Genomic DNA, 22,894 nt, shown 5'->3' with positions numbered 1-22,894 from the left:
CACCAAGAGATTCTCGACTTGTTTGGCTATTTCGGCCTGTTTAATCGGTGCGAAGTTTATCTTTTTCTGTTTTACACGTCTGCTCCCTTCTCTAACATTGAGTCTGTGAGTGATGATCCCGAGATCTATCCCGGGTACCTCGTCGGTACCGAAGGTGAAAATATGACGGTGTGCACTTAGAAAAGAGCCCAGTTCTTTCTTCCCGACTGATTTGGGAGAGTGGGAGATTTAATTTCAATGAATCAATTGCCTAAAAAAAAATTGGGAGATTTAATCTCAATTTTAAGTGAAATAGTTAGGAGAGAAATTAGGAAGATATGGGAGGGTGGGTTAGTTATTTAGTTTCTAAGATGTAATCTGTGGGAGAAAAAAATAGGGAGAGAAATATGTGAGTAGTTATTCTAACCAATTTTGACTGATTTACATAGATACCCTTCTTTTTTTAGTGTATTTGCATAAAGAGATTTTATATTATCCCTCGGATGTGTTCCTAACTAAATCTCTAAAATAAAATGAACGGTCAGACTTATTCCTAGATAACCGACTGATCTATTTTAATATAATAGATATTTTGATAGAAAATGACTAATGGTAATACATTGAGGCTTTTTTAGCTATTTTGAAATTTTTTACTACCCAAATAGTCATTTTCTACAACTATAACATATGCGTCTGTGTGTACATATGTCAGTTATTGAGCAAGCACTTTGTCAATAACTATAACCTATGCGTGTGTTTATATATATATGTCGGTTATTGAGCAAGCACTTTGTCAATAACTATAACTCGCGTGTGTGTATATATATATATATGTCGGTGAGCAAGCAAATGAAACTGCCCCCCATACATAAGATAAAGATAAAACTAATCAATACTAGTAAATCCAAATTCCTCTCTTAACAAAAAAAAAAAAAAAAATCCAAATTTCTTTTTCCAATATACATGGTCAAAGTAAATACCGAGGACCCATACTAATTCTTCATATCCCTCTTTATTTGCACGTGGTCGTGATTTTTTTGTTGCGTCTATAAGCGCCTCCCAAAACTACCGTAGGGGCCTCTCCTCTGTAGGCGCCTCCCTAACCGACTATAGGGGCCTCCCGAGCACCTCCCTCTTCTCCTCCTCTTTTTCGTTTTTCTCTTCATCTCTCTCTACTTTCATTCTGAAAATTAATCCCAAATCTGAAAATCAACCAACTAAAACTCATTCATCTTCAAAAAGATTTAACACAAAAGATTAAACACAAAAGATTAAACACAAAACGATAATCCATTTTCTATCTCCTTTGGCTTCTTTCTCTCTCTATCTTAAACCATCTTAAACACAAAACTGAAAACCCTAGATTGACCATTCAATTTCGAAAATTTGGTGCAAAAAACCTTAGATATGTTGTCCAACTTCAAAAATGTGAAGATTTAAAACAAAAATTAAGCAAAAAAAGATCCATTAATCTATAAAAAAGATCAAACCAAATCTCTATATTTGAAAGTAAAAAAAAAAATGGATTTTGATTGATTTTAACCTAAACTAATTGGTGATGAATCAAAATGCTTTTTGATATTAGAAACAAGTTTTTGGAAGTTGACGATTGTCGGACTCTCCAGTCCGAGACAAAGTTGTGGGCCTCGGACTGGTCTACCCGAATGGGGGGCGCCTATAGGTGTCGGGTGTTGACTGCTGGTCAAACAACTAAGGGAGGCCCCTATAGCAATTCGGGGAGGCGCCTATAGAGGCGCCCTTTTTTTTTTTGTACGGAACCTGTTGTGAGGTTTACCAAATTTGTTTTGGAGACTGCATTTATCTAATTTCAAACAAGAAAAATACGAAAAAGGAGTTTTAAAACACAGTAGGTACTCTTTGTTCAAAAACTTAGTACTCTTCGAGGCAGTAGCCAGTAGTCTAGTACCTGTTTTACTTATTCTCACTTCTGTCTAAACCGGATAATGAAGTGCATCAACATGCGCCTTGAAGGGGCACATTCAAAATTTTTATTATGTTTAAGTTAAAGTTAAAGTTAAATGAAGATACACAAAATTGGGCTCAAGAGTCCCCCGAGGAAGAAACTTCTCCACAGGAATGTACAAACTCAGAAACGCAATCTATCAACTATCCCCAAATAAAGTAAATTCTAAATATCAAACATATGGGATAAAGAGGAATCCAAATATGTCACAACTATAAAATAGTAAATCTAGTACAATACGGTGGAACACGGTATTTACTAAAATTGGGCTTCAAGAGTCCCTGGAGGAAGAAACTTCTTCTTAGGAATCTACATCTCAACCCTCTATCTGTAGTCGGTTACTGTTAGAAGTGACTCGAATATGGATTGGTATCGAACCCAGTTTACGACCCGCCAACCCGCTTACAAGACAATGGTCGGTCTCGGCGTCGAATTTCGGACCCGTTAGCGGAGCTGATTGCTGAGACAGAGCTGGTATGCGAAGCAAGGCTGTGAGATAAAACTGGACTCCGAGACAGAGCTGAAATGCGGAAGCTAGGCTTATGTCGGTGATCAGTGTTAACCGTGTATAATGTCGGTTGTAGAGAGAGTTGGTTGTAGAGAGTCGGTGAGGCGGTGAGATTAGAGTTTAGTGGCTATATAAACTTAACCCTAAGGAGATATCAGTAGCACAATCTCACGAATCTCTTGTGTAAACTTGTTTGCTTGTCATAGTGGAAATCATCGCGCCGTTGTCGCCGTGGAGTAGGTCTCACCAACCGAACCACGTAGATCCCTGTGTTCTGTTTTTTATTGTTCTTTACTACTCCTATTGCTTATCTTGGATTACTCGTATTGATCACATTAATCTCTGATTGGCACAAGCAGTGGAGTAGGTCTCACCAACCGAACCACGTAAATCTCTGTGTTCTGTTCTTGCGGTCCCTCTCGGGTCTACTCACATAGTGGGGGTAGATACATGTTAACCTTGATAGATCATTTTTCCAGGAAAGTATGGGTCTACATACTGAAACGCAAAGATGAGGCATTCGTCAAGTTCAAGCAGTGGAAGACCTTGATCGAGAAGCAGACTGGAAAATCGATCAAATGCTTGAGGACTGACAATGGCATTGAATTTTGCGGAAACGAGTTTAATAGGTTCTGTGTAGACGAAGGGATAGTGAGACACCATACGGTCAGAAAGACCCCAAAGCAGAATGGGGTGGCGGAATGTATGAACAGAACTCTATTGGAACGAGCTCGTTGTATGCTTTCAAATGCAAGGCTGTTAGAGGTGTTCTGGGCTGAAGCAGTGAACACAGCAGCGTATCTGGTAAATATTTCACCCTGTGCATCTGTTGAGTGTAAAACTTCTAATGAGGTGTGGTCTGGTTATCCTGCTAAGTATGAGAACTTGAGGATCTTTGGTTGTCCGGTTTATGCACATGTTAAGGAAGGTAAACTTGATCCAAGGGCTAAGAAATGTGTGTTTCTTGGGTATGAGCCTGGAGTTAAGGGTTATCAGTTGTGGAATCCGGATGGCAAACCGAAGAAGTTTCTCATAAGTAGAGATGTTACTTTTGATGAGTTACCATGGCAACTTAGAAGGTAACGCCTGTAGATGCTTGATGTGGCGTGAAAATACCACATTTAGGTCATTTAACTTTGATGAGTTAGTTCTTTTCGGGTTTTATTTCTAATTATTTATGTGTTTTTATTGCTAGGTAGTTTATTTGAGGTTTGGCGTGTGATTCGGAATAAAAATAGCGAATTATCACATTTTCATCTCATGCGACCAAAGGAAAGAAAAGAGCACCAGGGGCATTTTGGTTAAAATCAGAGATCAAATAACAAGTGGAGTCAATGGCGAGTTCAACGGTGAAAACGAAAGTCAATTCCGAGTTCGAACGTGGAATTTATGGATGATAGAAGCTAGAGTTGTAGACATATGATGAAGGCACCTCCTTGGTCTCAATCAAAGCCCAAGTCCAAGAAACACCCAAAGAAGAAGAAAAGATATAGAATTTATGAGCTCTCCCCTAGTTTTAATGAAGACTAAGTCAAGTCTTGGAGACTTAGTCAAGTCAAGGGTTTGAAGGGAGTTGTTGGAAAGTCTTTGGGGGTCATCTTCTATTTTTTTTTTTTTAAAGTCTGATTGGAGAGGGGGGGAGGGAGGCATCTTCTCCATGGAAAAGGTTCTAGGGTTCTTCACTCGAGAGAGGGTTTGAAGAGAGAGAAAAGAAGAGGGAGTTGCTGGCCAAAGCTTGGTCGGCCAACACTCAAGGCCGGCTAAAGCTTTGCCGGCACGGGACGTCAAGGGTCTTCACGGGAACAGCTCGAGAAACTAGCAGCTAGGGCTCGACTTCTTCAAGCAGCAAGCTCGGGCTGCTGGCATTCTTCACGGGACGATTCCAGCACAACCGAGAGGAGCATCACGAACATCAGCTCGGGTTCTTCAGCTCGGCACAGCAGCTCGGGTTGATGTTTACTCGGCCGGAACAGCAAGGAGCAGCTCGGATTTTGGTGTATTCCGGCCAGATCTTCTCGATTGTTTTCTTGGCCGAAATCTCCATCATTCTTGCCGGAAAACTCATGGGTTTCACTTGACATCATTTTGCTTTGGTTTCCTTGTGTTTGGTTAGAGGTTTGCTGTTGATCTCTAGAGAGAGAAAGCTTGGATGAAGCTTTAATGGTGGATAGAGTTTGAGAGGAAGAAGATGATCAAGGCTATGGGGCACTCTGTTTTTGCTTGGGGACACCCAATTTGCAATACTAAAGGGAAACCTATATTCTGCTAAGAGGAGTTCGGCTGCATTTAAAGACTTATCTTTTCCGACAATCTTAGCCTCACGCCTCATTGAAAAAGGGGGATTCTCGCTTTAACTCATGTTTTTCTTTATATTCTTTCAATTCATTACTTGATTCACCATTTTTAGCTAATTCTCGTGTGTCGAATATGGGATGAAATGTGATGAATATGTGATTATCTATAATGATTTCATGGTTTGATAATAAATTGATGTTCTCTTATTTCGATTACTTGTTTCAATTGTTTTTCATCTGTCTTATCAAGTACTTCGCATAGTTAATCGATTAGGCATTGTGATCGACGATTCGGTTTTATTCGTTTAGGAAGTTTATTTGACTAAGTATTATCTCCGGACATACGTAGTTCTTATGAACATCCACCTTTGGAATCGAGACGAGGTTTGTATCAATCCATTCGATTAGACCGTACGTAGTTGTAGGTTCACCACATCGGATTCCCGGACCTCGACACTTCTCTCACTTGTTGTTCCTGACTCTTGTTCCTTCGACTCTTCTCTCGAATCTCTCTCGCCCTTTTGCTTTGATAATCTAGTTAGTTTTACTTGTCTTTTCGTTTTGTCGTTTTTCTTCGTTTATAAAAACCCCTGTTACCTTTCTAATTTTGTCTAAGTAAGCCTTTAATATCTAAATCGACGGACAAAATCCTTCGATATCCAAGCTACCAAACCTATCCTTGGATCGATTCCGGTTTTACCGGTTACTACTTAATACCTCCGCTTGGGTGTGCAACCTTTTCGGGTGCATCAATGCTCGGGAGGTTGTTGGTAAAAAGGTGGAGCAGGAAAATCATAGGGAGCAGGTGGAGTTTGAGATTGACACTCCGGAAGAGGTTCGACCTCAGGTAGATGAGCAAGCTAAGGAACATGAACCAGAGTTGGTTCATTACAGTGTTGCAAGGAACAGGAGAAGGAGAGACATCTCGGCACCGGAAAGGTATGGGATGGCAGATATGGTTGCATTTGCAATTGGGAACCACATGTTAAAGGATCAACTACCATGAACCTACGAAGTAGCTAAGAGGAGTGGTGAATCTAGGCAGTAGTCTCTAGCCATGAATGAGAAAATTGAGTCTCTTCGGAAAAACCAGGCCTGGGAATTAGCCGAGCAGCCTAAGGGTCAGAAGATTGTTGGTAGAAAATGGGTTTTCAAGAAGAAGGAAGGAATCCCAATGGTGGAAGATGCACGTTACAAATCACGGTTAGTAGCTAAGGGGTTTACACAACGAGAAGGGATAGACTTCAATGAGATAGTTTCTCCTGTTGTTAAACATAGCTCTATTAGAGTGATACTTGCTACGGTTGCTTTGTATGATATGGAATTGGAGCAACTTGATGTTAAGACTACGTTCTTACATGAAGAGCTGAAGGAACAAATCTATATGGGTCAGCCAAAGGGGTTTGAGATTCTCGGGAAAGAAGACCAGGTCTGTTTGCTGAAAAAGTCTTTGTATGGACTGAAACAGTCTCCTAGGCAGTGGTATAAGCGTTTTGACACGTTTATAGTTAAAACGGCTATGACAGAAGCAGGTATGATAGTTGTGTGTTCCACAGAAACTATCAGATGGTTCTTATGTGTATCTACTCCTGTATGTGGATGACATGCTGATAGCTTGCAAGGATATGTCGGAAATCCACATGTTAAAGGATCAGTTAAAGGGTGAGTTTGAGATGAAAGACTTGGGTGCCTCAAGGAAGATATTAGGTATGGAGATACGGAGAGACATATCTGCTGAGAAACTGTTCTTGTCTCGGAAAACGTACATCGAGAAGGTGTTGGAACGTTTTGGTATGACTGAGGCAAAACCTGTCGGTACTCCATTGGCAGCACACTTCAAGCTTTCGGGTGAACTATCACCAACAACTGATGACGAGACGGAGTACATGTCTCGGGTGCCTTACGCAAATGCAGTAGGTAGCATTATGTATGCTATGGTGTGCACAAGGCCTGATATTTCACATACTGTTAGTGTAGTAAGCAGATACATGGGAAGACCTGGGAGAGGTCATTGGCAGGCTGTGAAATGGATACTGTGGTATCTGGGTGGAACTACGGAGCTTGGTCTGGTTTACGACAGAAGGGCTGACACTTCTGGTTCGGTAGTTGGATTTGTAGATTCGGATTTTTCGAGGGATCTTTATAGGAAGAGGTCGCTGACGGGCTATATGTTCACTCTGCGGGAGTGCCATTAGTTGGAGAGCAGTGCTGCAATCAGTGGTAGCATTGTCTACAATTGAAGCAGAGTACATGGCAGCAGCAGAGGCGGTGAAGGAGGCAATATGGCTGAGTGGTTTAGTTCGGGATTTGGGCCTGAAGCAGGAGGTGACAGAGGTCTACTGCGACAACCAGAGTGCTATTCATTTAACCAAAAATCATATGTTTCACGAGAGAACTAAACACATTGATGTCAGGTATCACTTTATCAAGGACGTGATTGAACTAGGGAAGATCATGATGAAGAAGGTTTCTACGGCAGAGAATCCAACGGATATGCTAACCAAGGCAGTTACAACTTTCAAGTTTAAGCATTGCTTAGACTGATTGGGATTTCTAGATGTTAGCCCCACCTGGGTTGGAGCAACAATGGCTTAGAGGCGCTGAGCTATGATGGTGGCAGATCTAAGTCAATAGGAGCATATTCAAATCAAGGTGGAGAATTGTTAGAAGTGACTCGAATATGGATTGGTATCGAACCCGGTTTACGACCTGCCAACCCATTTACAAGGCAATGGTCGGTCTTGGCGCCGAATTTTGGACCCGTTAGCGGAGCTGATTGCTGAGACAGAGCTAGTATACGAAGCAAGGCTGTGAGGCAGAGTTGGACTCCGAGACAGAGCTGAAATGCGGAAGCTAGGCTTATGTCGATGATTAATGTTATCGGTGTATAATGTCGGTTGTAGAGAGAGTCGGTTGTAGAGAGTCGGTGAAGCGGTGGGATTAGGGTTTAGTGTCTATATAAACTAAACCCTAAGGATATCAGTAGCACAATCTCACGAATCTCTTGTGTAAACTTGTTTGCTTATCATAGTGGAAATCATCGCGCCGTTGTCGCCGTGGAGTAGGTCTCACCAACCAAACCACGTAAATCTCTGTGTTCTGTTTTTTATTGTTCTTTACTGTTCCTATTGCTTATCTTGGATTTCTCGTATTGATCACATTAAACCCCGATTGGCACAACAGTTACAAAGGCCTATAAAAGGTAAAACTCCGCCTTGAACATGGTACAAACTCAATAATACAAAAATTCCAAAAACTCACGTTCATTCAGTGTTTCAGTTATTTTAGTGGAAGCACAATGTGACTAACTTGAGCGTCAGAGACGTTTTCCGAGTTCCTTGCAGGTTTTTGCCCCCTCAAATCGAGAAAACCAAAGTGAGATTCAACGTAGCAGTCTCAACCCCTCGACTGATTCTGGAAAAATACATTTTGACATCATAAAATTGACGCGGAGCTAAGGAACGGTTACTCAGTTAGAGCAAAGAGATGAGCAAAAAGATATAAGGCCATATCGGAAGCTTGAAAACCCCTCGAGAAGAAATCATTCTGACTATCGAAGCCTAAATGGTGGAGATCGAGGCAATTCCGCTACACCTAGGAACTTGAACGATTTCCCCATAAGCGATCTGGTTATTCATCAACTGACTGAACTCACTAGGAGATACGAAAAAAAGAATACGCCAACAAGGGCGGAAGTTTTACCACCAAGGAGTTTCGAAATACTTGAGGCGCAAAGGCCCAAAAGCTTTAAGTACCTATCACTTCGAAACTTATGATGAATCGGGAGACCAAGTTATGTTAATGCAAGATTACATCTCACTTATGAGCTTAAGTACCACTAATAAGTCAACATGGTGGCTGGTCTTCCGGACAGTCCTAAAGGGACCCGCAAGATCGTGGTATAATGCGGTGGAAGCCGGAACTATCCATTCATTCAATGAGCTTGCCTCACCCTTTTGTACTGCTTTTCAGGGCAAATAATAGATAAAACTGGGAAACCTGTTCAATATAATACTGGGAAAGGAAGAATCGTTGGCAAGCTACTAGCAGAGGTTCGGAAATGAGATGGTATAAATACCTCAACTGCACTCTGAAGTCATCCGCATAGCCCTGAAAGGGTCTGCGGTAATCGACATGAGAACATTATCAGGGAAATAAGTTAAGAAGAATCTCCCCTCTTAAAGAATTTCATCGCAAGAGTACAATTACTGGTCTAAACAGAGGAAATATACAGGAAGATGAAGGAGATCACTAAACTCTTGCGGAGAAGGAACCCTCATGGAGAAGAGAAAGAAAAGAAGATCGTGTTGGGTTTTGTTGCCTTCCTAGTGTTTTAAGTGGAATCTCAGACCTCTCATGTCTAACACTAGTAGGTCCCAAGATCATCATGCATAAGCTAATAATTAACTAAGAGTTTAGGATTACCTTAACCGCTAGTTTCCCTCGAACCTTTCCAATCGAATGCGAAGACCAAAGCTCCAAGTGTTGCTCCTCTACTCAAGACACCCGAATGATCAATTTGATCTCCCACCTTGTAGCTAGCTAGAACTCCAATGGTGGTTTGATTAAGAAGAACTCCTTCTTCTTTTTGACTAGTTAGATAGATTAAGAATCAGCTCACTCTCTTTCTTACTTGATGTTGTAGAGTAAGAAAGCTTCTTGAGAAATTCCACACCTTATTCAAGTCCATTGTAGTGGTCGAAAATCGTGTTGGGCCCACTTCGTCTAAAGGTCGCCTAGACCGAGCCTAGTTCGAATTTCCGTCACTTGGGCCCGACCCACTTGCCTACTAGTGGGACACTCTCCAACGTGGAATTCGGCAACCTAAAGGTCCAAACAGCTCTAAGCCCTTGTGAACGTCCATCTAGACGAACAATAACCAATTTAAAGTAACAATACTCCAAGCACCCCTTGGTCGCCCTCAACCGAGCCTGCCGGTTACAGAGTCAACCTCAACTCCGGAGACCTCGCCACGTATTCATTTGACGAAGTCCCTCTAAAACCCCACGTCGCCTTAAGTTCCGTTAGGCGATCTCAGACTACGAAGAGTCTAAAGTCGAGGTGGCATAATCGTACGATCGAGTTACTCCAGGCGACAGATCGACGGCCAAGAACGAGTCTCCCTTAGGGTTTGAGGTCACCCTCGACCCCAATCATCTCGGATCTGACAGACTCCACGAGTCCATCAGTCGCCTATAAATAGAAGGAGACTCAGACTCCAAAGGCATCGAATACCGACAAGAAAACTACAGAACACTCTTCTCTCTCTCATTTTTAGTATCTTGATCAGTGCTCTGGACTACGATAATCGACCTTCAAATTCCAGAAGACTTTAAGGGTAATCTTCTAGGGGATCACTCTAGACGGAGATATTATATCTTCAAGCTCCATCACTCTCGAAGTCCCTCTAAAGTCCTTGTTACATCCCACTTCTCCATTATCCAGAATCTCCGATCAAGATGACCTTTCGACCTGCTCCAGGAGATCAATCCGACCAACTATCCCGTAGAGTCGAAGCTCCGGCCACTCTACGAGTCTAGCCACCCTCCGACGATACAACACGGTGACACCCTCAACATTCAATTGATTAATATTTATCTTTTATAGTTTGCTGACTTGACCGTCGGAGTGCCCTTGGCAAGACACCACCCCGGTGTCCCCAAGACTTCACGGTTTTACTCGTTTTTGTCTGTCTACAGGTCCAACCGGAACTTCGTTCGTCTCGAGGTCTAAAGCCCAAGTTGTCGGTGGCCCACCAATCGACGATCTATCAATTGTGTGATTTTTTACCACAGAGTTATGCAGACTCCCTTTTCGTCGACGCCATCGCCTTAGTGGAGATGCCGAAGAAATTTTCATTCCCAAGTATGAGAATGTATGATGGCACCTCAGATCACGACGACCATATTGCATCCTACAAGCAAAGGATGTTCACTGCAGCCATACCTAGGGACCTTAGAGAGGCTTGCATGTGCAAAAGCTTCGGGTCGAGCCTCATTGGTCCAGCTCTCCAGTGGTACACCAACCTGCCGAACAACTCCATCGCCTCATTTGCCCAGCTGACAGAAAAGTTCGTTGAACAGTTCGCGAGTAGTAAGAAGTTAGAGGAGTTCTCCGGAGACCTTTACCGACTTAGCCAGAGGCGAGGTGAACCACTTAGAGATTATGTAGGGAGGTTCAACAGAGAGAGTCTCGATCCCCTATTGCAACCAAGAGACGGCAGTGGATGCATTTCGAAAAGGGTTACTTCCAGACAGTGAACTCTATAAAGAACTCACCAAGTTCAACTGCACCACCATGGAGGATGTCCTTGCTCGAGCTTGGGTAGAGATCCGTTGGGAAAAAGACGAGTACCATCGAAGCAGGCACTACCTTAGCGACGAGCGATCCCGAGAACGTCGCTTGAGACGAACAGATCGTAGGTCAGACGGTAGATACTCAGAGCCTTACACTACCTCAAGGAGACCTCTACCTCGAGACAACAGAAAACCACTTGACCCACCAGGTCGAATTAGCGAAAGGCCACAAGGACCAATTCGCACCAGAATTCCAGAGTACAATTTGAACGTGGAACCAGCTGAAGTTGTAGCAATCTTGAAGGGCATGGGAAACAATGTCCGATGGCAAGGAAAGACAAAGACCCCAAACGAGAAACGAGACAACTCTAAATGGTTTGAGTTCCATGGTGATCATGGATATACTGCTGGGATTTATACCCTTATACTAGTGTCTATTGCGGATAATGACATCTAATGTCTAACACTAGTATCCCCAAGATCATCATGCAAAACTAGTAATTAACTAATAAGAAGATAGTAGATTACCTTAATCGCTATTTCCTTCGAGCTAGTTGAATAGATTTAAGAAAACCAAGAGCTTCAAACGTAGCTCTTCTACTTGGGACACCGAATAGTGTATTTAATCTCCCTCCTAGAAAGCTCACTAGCCTTCTAATGATGGTTTGATAATAAGAAGACCTTCTTCTTGCTTGACTAGAAGATAGCTTGGGAATTAGCTCACTTTCTCCTCTCTACTTGATGTGGTAGAGTAAGAAAGCTAAGAGTGTTTATATAGAAACCTAATAAGAATCCACCTCCTTTTAGGTTTCCTAAAACACCCTTTAGAATGAGATTTAGGGAAATTGTCGAAATAGCAACTACTGATATTTTCTCAATTCCCTAAGGAGGACGTGTCCAAACACCACGAAAATTGGCAGATATAAGGAGGAGGTATACTACTTTCATCCTTTAGCCTTCTGGGATGTTTCAGTAGTGATTTGGGTTTCCAATCCGAATTGGATCTCTAAATTCTCATCAAGTTCAACATGACTTGACTCTATGTTTTCAAACATAAAGGTCTCTCTCATGCGTGCTTGCTCCATCGGAGTCTTTTCAAACTTCGATTTGGCAACGCTCTTTGTCATGAGTTTTGGGTCGAAATTCTTTTAGACTTTTCCGAGTCTTAGATTTTCTTTTTCGGGTCTCAAGCATCTCAGCGTACTGAGTCTCTCTAATCCTATTATCTTTTTGATCTATACTTATAGATCTTCAGATGCCCAAAAATGACATTTCATCCTTGTGTGTGGTCCTTTTATTGAGTCAGTGTGTTCACTGTTACACAACATCTTATGTCGTACTCAATATTTTGTATGTACTCTGCATACGGACCCGGAAGGTTTGTTTCTCCCACTTACCTTCTTAAAACTCGTGATTCAAGATTTTTCTTCATTCCTCAGGAATCAAACTTCTTTGATTGCCTCTTTGAATCGAAGATTCTAACTCTTGCGTGCTTTTAATCCTTCGATGGATTTCTGAAGCATGCTTATGGACATAACTTGATTGGAAGAATCTTATTCTTCTTGTCTAGTTTCGGGAAACATGAATGTTTCCATCCTTCTCAATTTTCTACTTTGGAAACCAATTTAGGTCTTCCGTTGACTTAAATTATCAAGCTTCATGTCTTGACGAGATATGGATTCCATGATGATTTTGGCTTCCAGCCAAAATCTAGAGTCAGTTTCCGTTTCTGCGCAGGTCTTTTATCTCTTCAGAAATAACCTTTATTTTCTGAGTCTTTGAGATTTTACTTTTGACCTTTTAGGGCTTTTGAACAACAATTTGGAATTTTCTCAACTACTTTGAGATATTCCTTTAGAGACACCTTTCCTTTTCGGAGGAGCCGCAATTTGTTGCTCTTGGTCGAATTTAATGGTCTTGTACAAGTTTCATGATTGTTCTTCATGACCCTACATGATTTTTCTCATGATCGAATTAAATCGACTTGTACTTTTCTCCCACTTATTCTTGTAATAATTAGTACTTTTCTCCCAGACTACTAGGTGTGCTAATTACTAGAAGAATACTATCATGAGCAACAACCACTTTGTTCTCTTGATTGGTTGTGGAAGAAGCCCAAATTTCTTCTAAAGAAATTGCGTCAGACTTGTAGCTAATTTTGTAACGCTTTTACAAGCTTAGTTGTTAAACGAACTTTGGTAAGTGTGAAAACAATCATTTCTAGAATATATCCCAAAAATATTCGGAAGACTGGCTTAAACCCATCATGAATCATGCATAGCAGTGTTCGATTACTCCCACTGAATCCACCATCCCTCAGCTGTGTTCCATGTAGCGAGTTGGGAAACGGTTTCTCAACTCCTTTGATGGTTATCAAGTATTTGACTCAAATTTTTACCACTCCAATCTAATCGGATGACTTAAACTCTCTTGTCAAAAATGATTCTTGACTTCGGTTTGTACATTGTTTGAACCTTTCAAACATCCCGACTTATACTTTATGATTTGTACGTTTCCAAACTTCATGAAGTTGTCAGAGTCCGTATTGAAGTTTCTCTTGTTAGCTTCTGCAAGTAAACTTATAGGTCTGCATAACAATATATGAGTCCTAATAGATTACTAGTCTCTATGCCTTTTGAAAAGGGTGACTATGTCAATTTAGTCCTTAAGACCTATATGACAATGCTGAAGTTTATGAGTTTGAATCTCTTGATATCAGCCATTATCAATGTTACCCTTTAGTTAATTTACCACTGGTTTAAAACATCAGATGTTTCTAGAAGAACAAAATAATCACTATTAAGTTCTAAGCTAGACAGTGTCTAAAAGAAGACTTTGATCCCTTTCAGCATCCCTAGCATTACTGCTTCTGCTCCCTCTTGGATCTTTACTTCTTTTTGGTCAAGTATGTAATTCCCTTAAGCTCCCATTGAGCCGCTCATCTGGTCTTAAATACCTGATGAAGGAATTCTATGATACTTGTTTAACTTTGTTAACAAGGATACTGGAACCGGAATTCATAATTCCATTCCTTTTGTCCTCTAGGTGCTAAGGGTAGTTTCCTCTTAAATGGTCTAGCCATTGTTTGGAAACATTCACAGTAATGAGCAATATTCTTCATCATATACTCAGCAACTGTTTGCTTTTTCTTTGATCAAATGTTTTTTCTCACTTTACTAACTCTTTGTCCTTTTGAATCTCAAGAACTCTTTCTTAGATTCCTTCCATTGAATCTCAAGAACTGTTTCTTAGAGTCGATGTTCCCGTGTGTTTTGCTTAGTTGTTCATAACAATCTGAGTGACTCATCTAAGGTCTTATCTATCTTTGTTCAATCGATATTGAATTGGGTTTTAGATGAATTCTGTTGTCTTCCATTAGGATGACATTCAGATTGCCTTGGAGGTCTCGTACCTCTCCATTTGTGACTTCTGTAGGAACCTCTTCCTCAGTTTGTCTTAATGGTCGTGCTAGCATCCATTACTCTTCCAAAGATAATGTTATATGATTACTTGCAAATGGCTTTTGACCTTATCTGGTATGAGTCAACATTGGGATTGGGTATTCTAGACGCTTTCCTTTTGAATCTGAGAACTATTCTCGGATTTATTCTTCCATTCTAGGAAGTTGATCAGCACCTCCCTTAGGTGTGATTCAATGTTGAAACCGTTTTCATGTGTCATCTTAAAACTACATAAAAGAAATGGCAAAGTTTTAAAACTCGTTATCGTTTTGAAAAACTTAGTTTTCACACATTATTCAATAAAAATCGTCCCCGATTGAATAAGTGATTCCAAGATCCCAGTTCTTCGGAGTAAAGCGGACGAAGGCCCTACCCTTTGACTCTGTTGTTCCGGGTGAGTGAACCACTTCACTGATCATACCTTATGACTCTTGGTTGATAGATTTCATTAATGAATGACTAATCTATCCTTTTGCCTCGAGTATCCAAGACTCTCTTGCTGATCTCGTTGAGTAGAACCATTTAGACGTGTAGGCCTTTTCTATAGACCTACCCGCATTGTCCCAAGGTAGAGGAGGTACTCTGCGAAGGCCGACCCACCTTCCTCGAACAAGGGTGCAACGAGTGTCTTAATCTGGATAGGCGATTACTCAAGATTACATTTTGGGGACTTTTACGCTAGTCTGGCGTTTGTTATAGTGAACTATCTATCTCAACTAACATCCACGACATAAAGCGTAAATAAGTAAGTAAATGTGCGCGGGAAAATAAATCAAACAGACATGGATCCTAGTATGGCCCCTAACCTAGAAGATCTAATCTCCTTTGGTTTGCTTCTTGTTTCGCCTTATGGTTCGTCTAGATCTCCATCTTTGGAACCTCCATTGATTTCTCCCACTCGCCTTTGGATTCCTTCCTTGAGTTTCTTCAATGGACTCATAGACCCTAAACTCTATTTACAAGACTTTAACGATTCGCAGATCGTATAAACTTGAAATTACAATTAATTAGAAATATGCACCCATCCGTGCTTAAAACAAGAATATAGAAACAAATCTGACCATACTAGTTTCCCGCATTCACATCACATGCATTCATATAATATATTAAGGCTAAGAATTATATATGCATGATTATCTTGGGAGACACTTTTTGTGGACATCACATGTCACATTACGGACCTTGAGTCTAAATTCGACGAATTCGATTAATGGTCCGTTCCGGTTTTATCTTTTATGATTTCTAAAATCAACTTTAAGAAAAACTCTGTTTCGGGTTTGAATGCTCGGGTCAATTTCGGAAAAAATATTGGTTCGATTTTTTATGATTTCATAAATCAATTTAAAGAGAAATCCGTTTTGGCCTTCTGGATGGCCCGGATTAATTTTGGAATTATTTGGTTGGAATCGGAAGAAAATTTGGCAAAAACTCCCACTCGAATAATGGTCCCTATTCGTGGTCTGAAAAGCCTCGAAAAAGCCCGGGACAAGTCTTAGACAAGTCCCGGCCCAAGCCCACAAAAGGACTCGGACAAGGTCCGGACACGGCACGGCCCATGGGGTCGGCATGTCCTGGCCGAGGCCTATCAAGGCCTGGTCTCGTCCTGGCCGGAGCCAGGACGCTAGTCCATGCACCAGACGCGTCCTAGACGTGTCTGGTGCTGGACCAGACTAGCACTAGGTGTCTCGGACTAGTCCGAGACACCCAAAACCTCCCAGACGCGTCTCCAAGACGTGTCTGGTGCATGGACTTGAGACGCGTCTCTGGTGCTTCCATCGCAGATGGTGGTCGGGTCCTAGACTCGACCTGGACGCGTCTCCAAGATGCGTCCCAGCTGCTCTGGACGCGTCCAGTAGCAATCTGGTTGCAGCTGCTGGACGCGTCTCCTGGACGCGTCTCAGCAGCTGCTGTGGACGCGTCCAGCAGCTTCTGTCCGGTCAGGAAGCTTCCTGGCCGGACACTAGGGTTTCCAAAACCCTAGTTTCCAATTTTTTTTTTTTGTGCAAATCTCTATTTACTAGCTTCCAATTTTTAAAATTCTTTCTAAATTTTGAAATCCTTTTAGAACACTTCTAAAAATTTTCAAAACTTTCAAATTTTTTTTCAAAACTTTTAGAAACTTTTAAATTTTCCAAATTTTGTTTTGGGAGTTTCCTAAAACTCAAAACAACTCCTTTTAAAATACTTCTAAATTCCAAATCTTTTGCTTTTGGGAGTTTCCTAAAACTCAAAAACAACTCTTTTAATCAACCAATTTTGGATCAAAATTCTAGGTTTTTGAAACTTTTTCAAGAAGAATTTTGAAAACCAATTCAAAATCAATGAAATTCAATGTTTTGAAACAATTTCAATCATCAATTTCGATTTTTAATTTGAAAACTAGTTGAATCATATTCATTCTAATCAAATCATGAGTTTATAATACCTTTTAAAACACTGTTAATTGCAAGAGGCTCTGACCCCACTGCTTGGATTTATACCCTTATACTAGTGTTTATAGCGGATAACGACATCTAATGTCTAACACTATTATCCCCAAGATCATCATGCAAAACTAGTAATTAACTAATAAGAAGATAGTAGATTACCTTAATCGCTATTTCCTTCGAGCTAGTTGAATAGATTAAAGAAGACCAAGAGCTTCAAACTTAGCTCCTCTACTTGGGACACCGAATAGTGTATTTAATCTCCCACCTTGAAAGCTCGCTAGCACTCCAATGGTGGTTTGATAATAAGAAGACCTTCTTCTTGCTTGACTAGAAGATAGCTTGGGAATTAGCTCACTTTCTCCTCTCTACTTGATGTGGTAGAGTAAGAAAGCTTAGAGAGAAATTCCACACCTTATTCTCTGCCCTAAGAGTGTTTATATAGAACCCTAATAAGAATCCACCTCCTTTTAGGTTTCCTAAAACATTCTATTTAGGCCTGTGAGATATGTTTATGGGACACCACAAAAATTGGCAGATAAAATTCTTATTATATCAGCAACTAATCCTCCAAAATTCAGCCCAATCCGAGTCCTAGAAGTACCCAAATCGATCTAGGCCCAAAACCCTTATTTCAGGTCAATTTTGCTATCTTTTGCCCAAATTTTATTTAGGCCTGTGAGATATGTTTATTGGACATTCCCAATGTTATATCACACTCCCACTAGTCATATCATCCGATTAAATACCCATTCTTATGTGTAACCCGATGTAGGATCCGATCGAAGTTAGCCGCGAATTACTTCGTAATTCGAAGATCGTTGTTGGTTTCTAGCTAAACACTACGACCACTTGATGTGACACAAAAATGTCACATTTGGAGAGCCTAACTAAGCCTAGTTAGTTCGTTTTGAGTATTATAAATAATATTTTATGTGTTTTTCATGTTAGGTACCTATTTGGAGTTAAACATGTAAATCGGAATAAAGGGAACGAATTGTCACTATCATTTCATGTGCCGAAAACGAGAGAAAAAGACTTCTAGCACATCAAATGATAAGAGGAGTTAATGACCAGTTCGACGGTGAAAACGGAATTCAATTCGGAGTTCAGACGGGAAAGATGTGAGAGATAGAACCTAAGGTCTTCTCTTGAAAGCACCCCCCTTTTGAAGATGTAGAGACAAGGATGGAGGCACCTCTTGGTTTCTTAACCAAACCCAAAGCCCAAAGAAGAATGATAAGGAAGAATTATATGAGCACCCTCTCTTTATGGATTAGAGTCAACAAAGTTTAAATGAATTGACTAAGTCAAGGGACTCTAGGGTTTTAGTAGTTTAGGCTACTATTCATCATCTTCATCATTCAACAACCCAGGAAGGCAAGAAAGAGAAAAAGAAGGGAGGCTAGAACTTAAGAGAGGTTTTCTTGAGATCTAGGGTTTGTGAAGGTTCAAGAGTTTGGAAGGGTGGTTAGAGAGAGAAGAAAGGTAGAAGAGGGCCGGCCAAGCTTGGCCGGCAAGCACACAAGGGCCGGCCAAGGCTTTGGCCGGCGCGGGACAGAGAAGGGAACGCGGGACAGCAGATTCTTCTTCACGGGAGCTGCAGCAGCAACCCTGCAGCACGGTCCGGATGTGCAGCTCGGACGGCCAGCTGCTGCAACAGCAGCTCGGGCTGTGTTGCTCGTTCTCAAGCACGAACAACAGCTTCCACAGCAGCAAGGACGCGTCCACGGGAAGCTTCACATGCTCTGGGACGCATCTGCAGGAGCGCACAAGGCTCGGGACGCATCATTATGGATTCCCGGACTTTGACACCTCTCTCACTTGTTTGTTGCCCGAATCGAGTCTAACCGTCTCCCTACTCTTGTTCTTCCGACTCTTTTCTCGAATCTCTCTCGCCCTTTACATTGATTGTTTAGTTTAGTTTTACTCGTTTTCTTCTTTTATTACTTATTCAATCTAAAACCCCCATTTATCTTTGTTTCCTTTCCTATTTAGCCTAAGTTAACTTTTAATATCTAGACCGAGGAATAAGACCCTTCGATATCCAAGATACCTTCCTATCCTTGGATCGATCCCGGCTTTGCTGGATTACTACTTGATACCTCCGCTTGGGTGTGCAACCTTTTCGGGTGCATCAAGTTTTTGGCGCCGCTGCCGGGGATAGGTTTAGTAGTTAGGATATCGTTTGTTGTTTTGTTCATTAGTTTAGTGTTATTTTCTTCTTAGACGTCTTTATTTTATTTTGTAGTGTCTTAATTTCATTTATTTTAGTTACCATTATAAGAGAAGAGCCAAAAGAGACATAAAAGCGAAGGAAAAGGAAGGATTCGAGAAGTTAAGAAGAAAGGCGAACGAAACGAGAGGAACACTCGATAGTATCGCATTCTATCTCTTCCTTTTTTACTTGTGTGTGATTGTTTAAGTGTTAGCTCCCATTTTGTGATTGTCTGTTAGTATCCTTGAACATTGTGAGATCATGGCAAGTTGGTCATTTGATGAGAATGACCTTATGCGAACCCTTTCCAACACTAGTCGACCATCTACAAGTCATCAGGACTACTCAAATTTATATAGGAATGTTACGACTAGTGATAGGGATAGGCGAGTTGAGTCTGACCGACCTAGGATGACCATGGGTGAATATCGACGGATGTATGGAGTCGGTCAGACTCGTCATGAACATGGTTTTAGGGATTATGAGCATCAGGGTAATCAACCCCGTAAGAGTCTTCGAAACTATCGACAAGAATTTGGGATGAGCACACCTTCATGTATGAATTTGTCATTTGATGAGGACCGTAGTTCTATTAGTATTGATCGACCACGTCGAAGTCTTCGTGACTATCGACAAGCATATATGAACGGTTCATTTAGTGATGACAATTCCCGACTCGATGATTCCACTCAAAGAGTCGAGTCTAGGTATCTACATGAAGGTAGTGGAGAAAGGACCATGGAGACCATTAGCCCGGTTTGTGCTATTTGTGCGAGCTTAGACCATTTAACCGAGTATTGTCCCATGATCTGTATTTCGCGAGAGTCTTCGTCTAGTTATATACTCATGTGCCTTATTACGAGGAGATGTCTGAAGATACTCTCCAAGAAATTTTAGAGTACCAAACTAGATTCAATCGAGATATAAAAGAGATCACGGAATGGATTCTCAATATTGTTGATAGAATTGAGTCGGAGCCTATCATCGACGAGGAAGGGGTTTGCGCACCCCAAACTCAAGAGGAGACTATGAATGATGGTGAGGGTAATACACCTGACTCTAGTCTTAAGTTAAATGTCGAAGAAGCTCCTGATAAACCCTGTGAGATTTAATTGACTGATGACCCTTGTTGCTCACTCCCTCGACCATTGTCATCTCACCATGATCAGACTACATTAGATTGTAATGTTCATGATGATAGCTCTATGAGCAAGTTTGGGGTCACACGTTATTGAACTTTCCAATTTTTAACACTTGTGATTACTTGGATGAGTTATGTAGAAGTGAAGGTGTTGCAACCAACTTTGAGGCTCCCGATGCCTTTAAGGATGTCGATAACATAGTAGTTGAAGAGATAGCGGATAGCTTGTTGGTTTATTTACCTAAGGAAATTATGGACCTTGACTTGGTCCCCGAGCATATTGCCTTACCCTTAGAGTCTAGTTCGACCTTCCACATGATCTAAGACTCGGTTGTTGACCCCTTTTGGGACACTTCGGACGTCTTCCCTAGCATGTCTAGGGACTTAGTGGATGTTTTATCCACTAAGCTTGAGTTTGACTTCTTGCCTTCGACTGACTTCCTGACCCTTCATTTGTATGTCGATCCTTTTGACGACTTCTTAGTCGTCGCCCCTAGCATTGATGCTTACTTAGTGGACCGTGCATCCACTAAGTTTGGGGATGACTTCTTTTTGATTTTAGTCTCACGTGCACTTCCTGGATTTCATATTCTTATGAGACTTTTAGCATTTGTATATAGTTTTCTTTAGGTTGACTGATGTGGCGTGAAAATGCCACATTTAGGTCATTTAACTTTGATGAGTTAGTTCTTTTCGAGTTTTATTTCTAATTATTTATGTGTTTTTATTGCTAGGTAGTTTATTTATGGTTTGGCGTGTAATTCGGAATAAAGAGAGCGAATTATCACATTTTCATCTTATGCGGCAAAATGGAAGAAAAGAGCACCAGGGGTATTTTGGTCATTTTGGTCAAAGTCAGAAGTCAAACAACAAGTGAAGTCAATGACGAGTTCGACGGTGAAAACGGAATTCAATTCGGAGTTCGGACGGGGAAGTTACAAAAGAAAGAAGCCAAAGTCTTTCCTTGAAGGCACTCCCCTTGATTTCTAGATGAGAGCCAAAGCCCAACCCATAGCCAAGAGCCCAAAGAAGAGAAAGCAAGGAAGATTTCTATGAGCACCTCTTAAAGAAGTCTAAGTCAAAATAGCCCAAGACTTAGTCAAACTTGACTAAGTCTAGGGTTTGGGTATACACAAGTTAGAGAAAGGGAGAGGCACTATTCATCTTCTTCACCAAGAAAGGAGCTACCAAGCAAGAGAGAGAAAATAGGCAAGAGGGTTTCTAGGGTTTGAGTTTTTTGTTCAAGAGGTTGAAGGGGTTTGAAGAGAAGGGAAAAGGGAGAAGAGGAGCCGGCCAAGCTAGACTGGCCAACACTAAGGCCGGCCATAGCTTGGCCGGAAAGATCGCGGGAGCAGCTGCTGCGAGAACCAGCAGCCACTCGGGAAAGCTGCTGCTAGAGCGGGAGTTGCCAGGGACGTGCACAGCAGCAGCGCCGGCACGGCCAGGAACGTGCACAGCAGCAGCTGCCGGCACGGGCAGAGACGTGCACAGCAGCAGCTGCCGGCACGGACTGAAGTCTTCACGGGACGCGTCTGCAGCCTTCACGGGACGCGTCTGCAGCAGCACGGGCCGGAATCTCCATGCTCTCTTGGCCGGATTTCATGCTTTTTGGCCGGATTTGTTCTTATCTTTGGCCGGGTTTTTAAGGGTTTTCCGGCTACCTTCTTGGCACGAAAACTTAGGGCTTTTACTCCCCTCACTAGTTGCTATCTATCCCTTGTGTTTGATTTGGTTTTGGTGGTGAAATCTTAGAGAGAGAAACCTTGAGTTGAGCTTTAATGGTGGTGGGTTCTAAATGAAGAAGATGAGTCTGGTTGTTAAGGGGAGATCTGATTTTTGCTCGGGGACACCCATTATGCACTGTTAAGGGGAAATCCACAAATTTGCTAAGGGGAAATCGGCTGAACCTCAACTACTCAAATTTTCCGACGAACCTAGCCTCGAACCACATCGAAAAAGGGGGATTTTCTCTTCATCTTCTTTTCATTTATTACTTATCACCATGTTTAGCTAAATCAAGTGTGTCGATTATATGGATGAAATGTGATGAATTTGTGATTATCTATGTGATGATTTAATGTTTTGATAATAAATTGATGTTCTCTTACTTTGATTACTTGTTTCGATCGTTTCTCATGTGTCTTATCAAGTATTTCGCATAGTTAATCGATTAGGCAAGGTGATCGATATCGACCGTAGTCTAGATTCAAATTTCATGTGTCTTGTCATGCACTTCACATAGTTAGGCGACTAGACGACATTTTCGATGATTCGGTTTTAATCGTTTAGGTAGTTTGTTTGACTAAGTATTATCTCCGGACATACGTAGTGCTTATGAACGTCCACCTTGGGAATCGAGACTAGATTTACATCAATCCATTCGATTAGACCGTACATAGTTGTTAGTCCACCACATCGGATTCTCGGACTTCGACACCTCTCTTACTTGTTGTTCCCCGACTCTTGTTCCTCCGAACTCTTCTCTCAAATCTCTCTCGCCCTCTTACATTGATATTTTAGTTTGTTTTACTTACTTTATTTTCTTATTGCTTATTCGATTATAAATCTCATATTACCTTCATTTATT

At 41.4% G+C, this 22,894-nt stretch overlaps 1 long non-coding RNA gene across 1 annotated transcript in view; it reads left to right on the top strand.

Moving 5' to 3' along the window:
* Nucleotides 1–22,414, top strand: part of LOC147557435 (uncharacterized) — a 52,079-nt gene extending 29,665 nt beyond the window's left edge. Inside the window, exon 2 of the long non-coding RNA XR_015234026.1 lies at nucleotides 20,938–22,414. This is a non-coding gene — a long non-coding RNA (uncharacterized LOC147557435). The remainder of the gene's footprint in view (nucleotides 1–20,937) is intronic.
* The last annotated feature ends 480 nt before the right edge of the window (nucleotides 22,415–22,894 follow it).

Source organism: Eschscholzia californica, unplaced genomic scaffold (assembly GCF_041429995.1).
Source record: "Eschscholzia californica isolate CP2 unplaced genomic scaffold, dmEscCali1.0.p SCAF_2, whole genome shotgun sequence".
Taxonomy (NCBI): Eukaryota; Viridiplantae; Streptophyta; class Magnoliopsida; order Ranunculales; family Papaveraceae; genus Eschscholzia; species Eschscholzia californica.
This window is presented reverse-complemented; position numbering and strand designations above follow the sequence as displayed.